Source organism: Oncorhynchus kisutch, linkage group LG28, assembly GCF_002021735.2.
Source record: "Oncorhynchus kisutch isolate 150728-3 linkage group LG28, Okis_V2, whole genome shotgun sequence".
In the NCBI taxonomy this organism is placed as follows: domain Eukaryota; kingdom Metazoa; phylum Chordata; class Actinopteri; order Salmoniformes; family Salmonidae; genus Oncorhynchus; species Oncorhynchus kisutch.
Genome location: NC_034201.2, coordinates 1,021,658 through 1,033,567, shown reverse-complemented (window position 1 = coordinate 1,033,567; position 11,910 = coordinate 1,021,658).

The following is an 11,910-nucleotide window of genomic DNA, read 5'->3' as shown; positions in this document are numbered from 1 at the left end:
AAACAATAAATCCAGTGCTTAATTTGAGCTGAACGGAACAGGATAGGGAAAAGTAATGTATTCTCATAAATATCAAAGAACGTGACAGACAATTTAAAATAGATTTTATATTATTTTCCTCATGCAAAATGTACATGGATTAGTTTTTTGTTCAATGGATTTATTTCTCTGAAATGCTTTCCTTAAGTTGTTTTTACATCGCATATTTAAAAACCATACATAAATCTCACATGTAGGGATGAATTATTTAGTCATTGCATTTGGTGTTAGGCAACATTATTACTACTTTGTTTCTTGTAGCTACTGTAGATGATACTTGCCATCATTTTGAGAATAGATTGAGATGGGGTAGACAACTATTGTAGGTTTATAATTTATGTAAGTTTTGAAAATGCACAGAAACCTGTTTGTCATACACTGTAGTTGTGGCTGCCCATAAGGTTATGGCATCACATTGGATTTATAAAACATGGTTTAGATATTATGGTTCTAACTAATTACTAATTATTTTATTATTATTATACTAATTACCTATTATTTTGGACTGAGTCCTCCCAGAATTTCCATTGGGAATCGTTTATGCATATTGCCAACAGCAATGCAATGTGCTTTGTGGACTTCACCGGACAGAGGTTGCTCAGAGGTTGCTCTTCTGATTTCAGTTTTGTGATGAAACAAAGGTGTGGTTGAATTTATTCTGCCACTGTCTTCTTATCGTCTCGGCCTTAAGCCTATTTTTCACGGTGTCAAGGCATATGAACTAACAGGTTACAGAGCAAACAACACAATTATCACAACACATACACTAGGTTGTAATATGGCTTTTTTTCTGGTTTAGCTTCCCCAGTGATTTTACCCACGCACCGCTACTGTACACAAGCAATTTATTTATAGAAAATGTTGGAGACTAAATGGTGTTCTGAGTGATATTGACCTTTTATGTTGAACTTGTAATGTTTAAATGTGTCAATTGATCGAGTGAAAACTTTAAGTGATGTTGACATAGAGATGAGATGGTTTGCGGCCAAGCTAGCCTATCCCATAGAATAACATGAAGAAATGGTGCCAGCTAATATTCTGGTTTGAATTTATTGATTCATACCTTCTCTGAGGTAACATTGTGGTTATTTTTCTACTCCGTTTATATTTTTCTATGCCCTGACATCTCCAGATTTCAAGTGTTATATATTACAGAGTTGTATTATTTTTATTTTTTTAAACGGTATACACTAACGCTAAGCTAACTGCGCTAACACTAGCCTGTCAATTCTATAGGGTTGCTATTAGCTTAGTGCTACCGTAGGCTTGCTGTGTATTGAGATGGCTGATTTGGTTTATTTTTTATTTAGCTATAAAGGTTAAAACAGACTTTCTTATATGTGTATTTATTTTTATTGAAACAGTACATGATTGTTAACTTTTATATAATCTTAAGATAATGGTGTATTTTTAAATACAAGTCAGTGTATTAGCTGGCATGACTATTTTAAATAAAGAGAATGTATTATGTTACTGTACTTACAGTACGTTCTAGTCTTTTACAGCATCTGACTGAATTATTCATGTTTTGCAGATCAAAATTCACCCAGGCTCAAACGTTACGGTCCCAAAGAACGTCTGGAGGGCGGTCATGCAACTAGGCCAACAGTTACATTGACATGGCAAGAGCTGCTGTTGGGTGCTTTTGATGTTGACATGTTGCTGAGGAGCAACCTGAGAGGTATGTTTAGAAATCGTATAGACCGTAGAATTAGAATGACTATAAGGGTCAAAGGACCTTAGATCATGGAAGGGCTGGGCCTTGCAGGTGATGGAGAAGCATTTTCAGGCTCAGTCGAATTTCATCTCCAAGTTTGAAGAAGATCTAATCACATTGGGTCATTTTTGGGGGGGTTTCCATCTCAGAATGCACATTTAAGGATAACAGGTAACCGGAGGCACATCGCCTGTGAAAGAGGCTAGTTGCTGTTCACGCAAACCAGCACTGTTTCTTATGGGAATGTCCGTTTTACTCATTCTAATTCTATGGGACTATGGAAAGGGAAAGGGGGATACCTAGTCAGTTGTACAACTGAATGCATTCAACTGAAATGTGTCTTCCGCATTTAACCCAACCCAACTAAATCAGAGAGGTGTGGGGGCTGTGGTATAGTATGTATATATATATGTATGTATTCTTTGTAGCGTTGTACAGCTAAACCAGAATCATTATCTTTAGACCTAACTTAAATTTAAATATTTGGCTGTGTCATTAATTATGACACATTGAACTTATTTATTTTGAACAATTCTAAATGGTAAAGCTAAAATGGGAGACAAAAGAGATTGGATCCTGAAAAAGTGATAACAATAACTGGTGAGTAGGTTTTTTTCTTCATCGATTACAAATATGCATTTGACAGTGTACAGGTATCATCATGATATTGTTCTAAAAAATAATATCACTTCTAAATGACTCATGGCAGAAAGAATGGTGAATATTTTTCCAGACACTGATTTTGAGATGTATTTTTTTCCCCCCATTCAACAAATGTTAAAGGGATAGTTTACTTTTTTTAGAGTTTATAGTCAGATTGCTAAATCCCCTCAAGTCAATAGTGGCTATTTAAAAATCTTTGAACCATTGATTACAGTTTCTCCTGGCCCATGGACTACTTTCAGGGTAAGGAACCCTCTTACTGACTATAAGGGTAAAAAAAAAAATTGAACTATCCCTTAATTTAATCATTGCAAATAGGGCATTAATGTTCAAGGATTTCTTATTCAACTGAATCTTATAAGCCTTTGAAGAAAAAACCCCACAAAAAAACATGTATGACCCCTAACCCAACCCCTAACTGTTCTATGTGCTATTTATCTTGGATTTGTTGCATTCCCTCCACAGATTCTGTCATGAAGTGCTTACCTGGTTCAACAAATGGACACGTGGGAATGTCTTACAACAATAAAATGGCTGAATTAAGAAGCAATGGGAGCAAAACATTGAATTAATTGGATTAAATGTGTTTAGTGTTTTGAGTCGTTTGTTCAAACGTTTTATTACCATGACTACTAAGTATCACTAAATTAATGCTCCTGTTACATAAACTATATTTACAAAAGTATGTGGACACCCTTTCAAATGAGTGGATTCGGCTATTTCAGCCACACCCGTTGCTGACAGGTAAATAAAATTGAGCTGCTATGCAATCTACATAGACAAATATTGGCAGTAGAATGGCCCGTACTGAAGAGCTCAGTGACTTTCAATGTGGCACCGTCATAGGATGCCACCTTTCCAACAGGTCAGTTCGTCACATTTCTGACCCAGTCAACTGTAAGTGTTGCTATTGTGAAGTGGAAACATCTAGGATCTACAACGTCTCAGCCGCGAAGTGGTAGAACACAAGCTTACAGAACGGGACTGCCGAGTGCTGAAGTGCGTAGCACGTAAAAAAATAACCTGTCCTCGGTTGCAACATTCACTACCGAGTTTCAAACTACCTTTGGAAGCAACGTCAGCACAATAACTGTTCATCGGGAGATTCATGAAATGGGTTTCCATGGCCAAGCAGCCTCACATAAGCCTAAGATCACCATGCGCAATACCAAGCATCGGCTGGAGTGGAGTAAAGCTTGCTGACATTGTGCTCTGGAGTGATGAATCATGCATCACCTGAACAAATCTGGGTTTGACAGATGCCAGGAGAACGCTTCCTGCCCGAATGCATAGTGCGATCTGTAAAGTTTGGTGGAGGAGGAATAATGGTCTGGGGCTGTTTTTCATGGTTTGGGCTAGGCCCCTTAGTTCCAGTGAAGGGAAATCTTAACGTGACAGCAAACAATGACATTCTAGATGATTATGTGCTTCCAACGTTGAGGAAACAGTTTGGGGGAAGGCCCTTTCCTGTTTAAACATGACAATGCCCCCGTGCACAAAGCGAGGTCCATACAGAAATGTTTTGTCGAGATCGGTGTGGAAGCACTTGACTGGCCTTCACAGAGCCCTGACCTCAACCCCATCGAACACCTTTGGGATGAATAGGAACGTCGACTGTGAGCCAGGCCTAATCGCCCAACATCAGTGTCCAACCTCACTAATGCTCTTGTGGCTGAATGGAAACAATTCCCTGCAGCAATGTTCCAACATCTAGTGGAAAGACTGTTTTTCTGCAAAGTATAAAATAGTAAAAATAAAGAAAAACCCTTGAATGAGTAGGTGTGTATAGGTGTGTATACAGTGCCTTGCGAAAGTATTCGGCCCCCTTGAACTTTGCGACCTTTTGCCACATTTCAGGCTTCAAACATAAAGATATAAAGATATAAAACTGTATTTTTTTGTGAAGAATCAACAACAAGTGGGACACAATCATGAAGTGGAACGACATTTAACTTTTTTAACAAATCAAAAACTGAAAAATTGGGCGTGCAGCCCCTTTACTTTCAGTGCAGCAAACTCTCTCCAGAAGTTCAGTGAGGATCTCTGAATGATCCAATGTTGACCTAAATGACTAATGATGATAAATACAATCCACCTGTGTGTAATCAAGTCTCCGTATAAATGCACCTGCACTGTGATAGTCTCAGAGGTACGTTAAAAGCGCAGAGAGCATCATGAAGAACAAGGAACACTCCAGGCAGGTCCGAGATACTGTTGTGAAGAAGTTTAAAGCCTGATTTGGATACAAAAATATTTCCCAAGCTTTAAACATCCCAAGGAGCACTGTGCAAGCGATAATATTGAAATGGAAGGAGTATCAGACCACTGCAAATCTACCAAGACCTGGCCGTCCCTCTAAACTTTCAGCTCATACAAGGAGAAGACTGATCAGAGATGCAGCCAAGAGGCCCATGATCACTCTGGATGAACTGCAGAGATCTACAGCTGAGGTGGGAGACTCTGTCCATAGGACAACAATCAGTCGTATATTGCACAAATCTGGCCTTTATGGAAGAGTGGCAAGAAGAAAGCGATTTCTTAAAGATATCCATAAAAAGTGTCATTTAAAGTTTGCCACAAGCCACCTGGGAGATACACCAAACATGTGTAAAGAAGGTGCTCTGGTCAGATGAAACCAAAATTGAACTTTTTGGCAACAATGCAAAACGTTATGTCACCCTGAACACACCATCCCCACTGTCAAACATGGTGGTGGCAGCATCATGGTTTGGGCCTGCTTTTCTTCAGCAGGGACAGGGAAGATGGTTAAAATTGATGGGAAGATGGATGGAGCCAAATACAGGACCATTCTGGAAGAGAACCTGATGGAGTCTGCAAAAGACCTGAGACTGGGATGGAGATTTGTCTTCCAACAAGACAATGATCCAAAACATAAAGCAAAATCTACAATAGAATGGTTCAAAAATAAACATATCCAGGTGTTAGAATGTCAAAGTCCAGACCTGAATCCAATCGAGAATCTGTGGAAAGAACTGAAAACTGCTGTTCACAAATGCTCTCCATCCAACCTCACTGAGCTCGAGCTGTTTTGCAAGGAGGAATGGGAAATAATTTCAGCCTCTCGATGTGCAAAACTGATAGAGACATACCCCAAGCGACTTACAGCTGTAATCGCAGGAAAAGGTGGCGCTACAAAGTATTAACTTAAGGGGGCTGAATAATTTTGCACGCCCAATGTTTCAGTTTTTGATTTGTTAAAAAAGTTTGAAATATCCAATAAATGTCGTTCCACTTCATGATTGTGTCCCACTTGTTGTTGATTCTTCACAAAAAAATAGTTTTATATCTTTATGTTTGAAGCCTGAAATGTGGCAAAAGGTCGCAAAGTTCAAGGGGGCCGAATACTTTCGCAAGGCACTTCTTGATACCGTTTGAAAGAAAACACTTTGAAGTTTGTGGAAATGTGAAATGAATGTAGGAGAATATAACACATTAGATCTGGTAAAAGAAAATACAAATAATAAGACAAGCGTTTATTTATTTGTTAAAATTTTTCATCTTCTTTGAAATGCAAGAGAAAGGCCATACTTTCAGATAGGAGTCTAGGTGTAATATAGATTTTGGCCACCAAATGGCAAAAGTGTGTGTGCACATACACATGGTTAGCAGATGTTAATGCGAGTGTAGCGAAATGCTTGTGCTTCTAGTTCCGACAATGCAGTAATAACCAATGAGTAATCTAACTAACAATTCCAAAACTACTACCTTATAGACACAAGTGTAAAGGGATAAAGAATATGTACATAAAGATATGTGAATGAGTGATGGTACAGAACGGCATAGGCAAGATGCAGTAGATGGTATCGAGTACAGTATATACATATGAGATGAGTATGTAAACAAAGTGGCATAGTTTAAAGTGGCTAGTGATACATGTATTACATAAAGATGCAGTAGATGATATAGAGTACAGTATATACGTAGACATATGAGATGAATAATGTAGGGTATGTAAACATTATATTAAGTAGCATTGTTTAAAGTGGCTAGTGATATATTTTACATCAATTCCCATTATTAAAGTGGCTGGAGTTGAGTCAGTGTGTTGGCAGCAGCCACTCAATGTTAGTGGTGGCTGTTTAACAGTCTGATGGCCTTGAGATAGAAGCTGTTTTTCAGTCTCTCGGTCCCAGCTTTGATGCACCTGTACTGACCTCGCCTTCTGGATGATAGCGGGGTGAACAGGCAGTGGCTCGGGTGGTTGATGTCCTTGATGATCTTTATGGCCTTCCTGTAACATCGGGTGGTGTAGGTGTCCTGGAGGGCAGGTAGTTTGCCCCCGGTGATGCGTTGTGCGGACCTCACTAGCCTCTGGAGAGCCTTACGGTTGTGGGCAGAGCAGTTGCCGTACCAGGCGGTGATACAGCCCGACAGGATGCTCTTGATTGTGCATCTGTAGAAGTTTGTGAGTGCTTTTGGTGACAAGCCAAATTTTTTCAGCCTCCTGAGGTTGAAGAGGCGCTGCTGCACCTTCTTCCCGATGTTGTCTGTGTGAGTGGACCAATTCAGTTTGTCTGTGATGTGTACGCCGAGGAACTTCAAACTTACTACCCTCTCCACTACTGTTCCATCAATGTGGATAGGGGGGTGTTCCCTCTGCTGTTTCCTGAAGTCCACAATCATCTCCTTAGTTTTGTTGACGTTGAGTGTGAGGTTATTTTCCTGACACCACACTCCGAGGGCCCTCACCTCCTCCCTGTAGGCCGTCTCGTCGTTGTTGGTAATCAAGCTTACCACTGTTGTGTCGTCCGCAAACTTGATGATTGAGTTGGAGGCGTGCGTGGCCACGCAGTCGTAGGTGAACAGGGAGTACAGGAGAGGGCTCAGAACGCACCCTTGTGGAGCCCCAGTGTTGAGGATCAGCGGGGTGGAGATGTTGTTACCTACCCTCACCACCTGGGGGCGACCCGTCAGGAAGTCCAGTACCCAGTTGCACAGGGCGGGGTCGAGACCCAGGGTCTCGAGCTTGATGACGAGTTTGGAGGGTACTATGGTGTTAAATGCTGAGCTGTAGTCGATGAACAGCATTCTTGTAGTATCTGGGATCTACATCTGTTTATATTAGTTACTGTGCTGTTACTAAGCAGTAATGCATTACGGCAGTGTTACGTTACTATACCTAATAGGAAATGTACATGCGCACTGGAATGCCGCGAACTGTAGAGCACGAGGGGTTTTTGACTAAACGAAAACTAACTGTACTCCCGTCTCCTGCCTGGTCATTTCTCCACAACACAAATATTACAGTGGCGACGAGGTGATTAAACTACATAAACGGACATTGCTTGAAGGGAAGAATGTTGTGTGAGTAATGAAACTCAAAATAATTATGTAATTCGTCAGTTATTTTTTATTTTCTTTCGCCAGTAGAGAAGGCTAAGCACTGCTAGCACTGCTAGTACAGTATTCAGGAGCTGCCAAGTAGCAAGACTATTGGAGTCCAGAATAGCGACACTGCCCTCTGGTGGTTAAATAAAAGAAACTGTCATTGAACCCATTGAAATTAGGCGATCTCAGTGGAGAAATATTGGCAAGAAGAAAGAAAAAAGGAAGAAGGAACGTAACACGGTGTGTACATTAATACAAATGAGTGCAGGGAATGAAGTAATTGCAGAAACTTCTGAAGTGAAGAATTAGATGAATATTCAGAAAATTAAGGAATATAAGGAAACTGAACAATTAACTGTGAAAATGGCAAGCATTGGTCGAGTACCAGAGTTTGAGGCTACAAAAGAGGATTTTGATTCCTATTTGGAGCGTTTTGAGCGTTGGCTGGCTGCAAATGAAATCAAAGATGGAAAGAAAGCAGACGTATTTCTCAGTGTTTTGGGTCTAACTGAGTATGGATTGCTGAAAGGTCTCATTGAACCAATGAAAGCAGTGGAGTTGAACTATGCAGAACTGACTGAAACTCTTTCAAGGTATTTCAAGCCTAAGCCAATTCTCATTGCAGAATGTTTCAGATTTGACCAACGTCACCAGAGTCAAGGGGAAACCGTGGCTGACTACATCCTTGCTTTGAAAAGGCTGGCAAGTACATGTGAGTTTGCACGATTTCTTGATGATGCTCTCCGAGACAAGTTTGTATGTGGTCTCACAGGTGAAGCATATCACAGAAGGCTCCTGTCAGAGAAGGACCTGACCTTTAAGAAAGCCTGTGATATAGCACTTGGACTCGAGCTTGCCCACAGGGATACTATTGAGCTATCGGGACATGCAGAACGTCAGAAAGGTGTTCACAAGGTCAGTGATGCACGTGGTGAAAAAAGCTCACAAAAGTCACACTTTTTTCAGTCCCATCCTCAAGGTTACACAAGAACAAAGCAGCCCACATCTCAAAGGTCTAAGCCAAGTTGCTACAGATGTGGGGGAGATAATCATCAGCACAGTGAATGTCGATTCCAAAAGGAAAAGTGCCACAATTGTGGAAAGGTTGGACATTTACAGAGAGTGTGTAAAGCCTCAAAACGCACAGCAAGAGCGCACAAAGTGTCAGACGCAGCACAAGACGAGGAAGGTACAACTGAAACAGTAGTGGAACTGTTCACAGTGTACACAGCTCAACAACTAAAAGATGGAATCTATCTCAACATGGAGTTAGCGGGAAAACCAGTAAAAAATGCAGCTGGACACAGGAGCGTCTGTATCTCTGGTTCCAGAGAGACTCTACAAAGAAAAACTGAAAGAGTGTCCTCTTCAGCCCGCGTCCATCCGCCTTTCTTCATACACTGGTGACACTATTCCTGTGTTAGGGCAGATCCAGGTACCAGTCCGGTATGAGGGAAAGGAGTGGACGCTACCGCTTGTCATTGTTTAAAGGAGAAAAATCTGCCTTGCTAGGCAGAAACTGGCTACAAAAGATCAAGTTGAACTGGGGAGAAATCTTCAGTCTGAGAAATGACAAACCAGTGAGTCAGGCTACACTCACTAACATGCTGGAGAAGCACAAATAACTTTTCAAAGATGGCTACGGTGAAATACAAGACTTCACAGCAAAAGTCAAAGTGCAAGAAGGAACCAAGCCTATCTTTCACAAACCACGTCCGGGTCCCTATTCTCTTAAGGAAGCAGTAGAGAAGGAACTGGACCGCCTACAGAAGAATAACATAATCACGAAAGTAGCGAGGAGCGACTGGGCCGCTCCGATTGTTGTAGTCCCAAAGAAAGACAAGACCGTCAGAATGTGCGGTGACTACAAGGTCACAGTAAATCACTGCATACTACCAGAGGAATATCCACTACCAAACGCTGAAGATCTGTTTGCCACTCTAGCTGGTGGGAAGGTTTTCAGTAAGCTGGACCTGGCATTCGCTTATCAGCAACTGAAGCTGGATCCGGAGTCAGAACAGTATCTGACCATCAATACACACAAGGGGCTATTCAGATTCAATTGCTTGGCCTATGGAATCTCGACAGCTCCAGCGATATTCCAACAAACAATGGATCAGATCTTGGACGGTATAGACCATGTTGTGTGCTTCATGGACGACATCCTCGTGTCAGCACCAACCATTGGAGAGCACCTTGTAGTGCTGGACAAAGTGATACGGAGTGAGAATGAAACGCAGCAAGTGTGAGTTCCTCCAGGACTCAGTGGAGTATCTCGGATACAAGATTGATGCACAAGGCCTGCACCCAACCAACAGCAAGGTGGAAGCAATCGTAAACGCTCCAGCACCCACAAATATCTCAGAGCTGAGGTCATTTTTGGGGCTCCTGAACTATTACGGAAAGTTTGTGGCAAACTTGTCCACATTGTTGCATCCGCTTCACCAACTGCTGCAGGCCGATACAAAGTGGAATTGGTCCCCACAATGCGAAGAAGCATTCAAGACTTGCAAACAGCGTCTGCTAAAGAGCAAGTGGCTTGCCCACTATAACACAGAGATGAAGCTGAGACTTGCGTGTGATGCATCTCCATACGGAGTAGGAGCCGTCATCTCACATGTTCTACCGTCAGGTGAAGAACACCCTATTGCATTTGCATCACGGACTCTGTCACCAAGTGAGAAAAATTACGCTCAAATTGAGAAGGAAGACCTGAGCATAATATTCGGAGTGAAGAACTTTCACAAATACCTCTACGGAAGGAAGTTCCAACTGCTGACAGATCACAAGCCTCTGTTGGCCATCCTTGGACCAAAATCAGCTATACCAACCCTTGCTGCACTTCGAATGCAACGTTGGGCTCTGATATTGTTAGCCTACGACTACGAGATTGAGTACAGACGATCCAGTGATCACGCAAATGCCGATGCACTATCAAGACTACCATGCAATAGTGACTCCGACAGTGAAGATGATAGAGCAGTCTTCCAGATCTCTCTCATTGATGAACTGCCCATATCTGCTTCTGACATAGCAGAGGAAACAAGGGAAGACCCAGTGCTTTCCAAAGTCTTGGACTTAACATTAGGCGTTTGGCCAACCTTCGTAAATGATGATAACCTTCGTCCATTCATCGACAAGAAAGACCAGTTGTCCACTGATCAAGGGTGTGTTCTGTGGGGATCAAGGGTGGTGGTACCTCACAAATTCCAGAGGAGACTGCTATCTGACCTGCATGAGGGACATCCAGGGATCACTCGAATGAAAGCACTCGCTCGCAGTTATCTATGGTGGCCTGGACTGGATCAGGACATTCAACAGCATGTAGGCCACTGCTCACCTTGTGAAGCTGTTCGCAACAAGCCTGCTGCTGCACCTCTTCATCCATGGTCCTGGGCTGCTACACCTTGGGAACGCATCCATGTGGATTACGCCGAAATTGAGAAGCAACATTTCCTTGTTGTCGTCGATGTCCATTCCAAGTGGATGGAAGTGTTCCCTACTCAACTGACCACAGCTGAGAAGACCATCAATCTTCTCAGACACCTGTTTGCATCCTTTGGACTAGTCAAGGAGCTCGTATCGGACAATGCCCCCCCGTTCACGTCAAATGATTTTGAAATGTTTCTCAAGAACAACGGAGTAAGGCACATCCTGTCACCACCTTACCATCCGGCATCAAACGGAGCAGCGGAGAGAGCCGTGCAAACCTTTAAGAAGGCCTGGACTAGACTCGAGGTTCAGTCTGTGCCCATCCACCAAAGGCTTCCCCGGTTCCTGTTTACTTACCGTAACACCCCACACACAGTAAGGGAATGTACACCAGCTTAACTGTTTCTGAAACGCCAACCACGTACCCGCCTGACATTGTTGAAACCAGACTTGTCAAGCACTGTGGCAAAGCACCAGCTACAGCAGAAGAAAGCTCATGACAGACACTCAAAGACTGTCAGAGAATTCAAAGAGGAAGAGAGGGTGATGGTACGTGATTTCAGACACCCCAAGCGCCTGTGGAACTCAGGTGTGATCTTGCAACGCAGAGGACCTTTGACTTACCAAGTCCAAATTGGTCATCGCCAGGTCAACGTTCATGTGGATCATCTGCTACGGTCCAACGCCCCAGCAGAGACATGCCGAGAGAA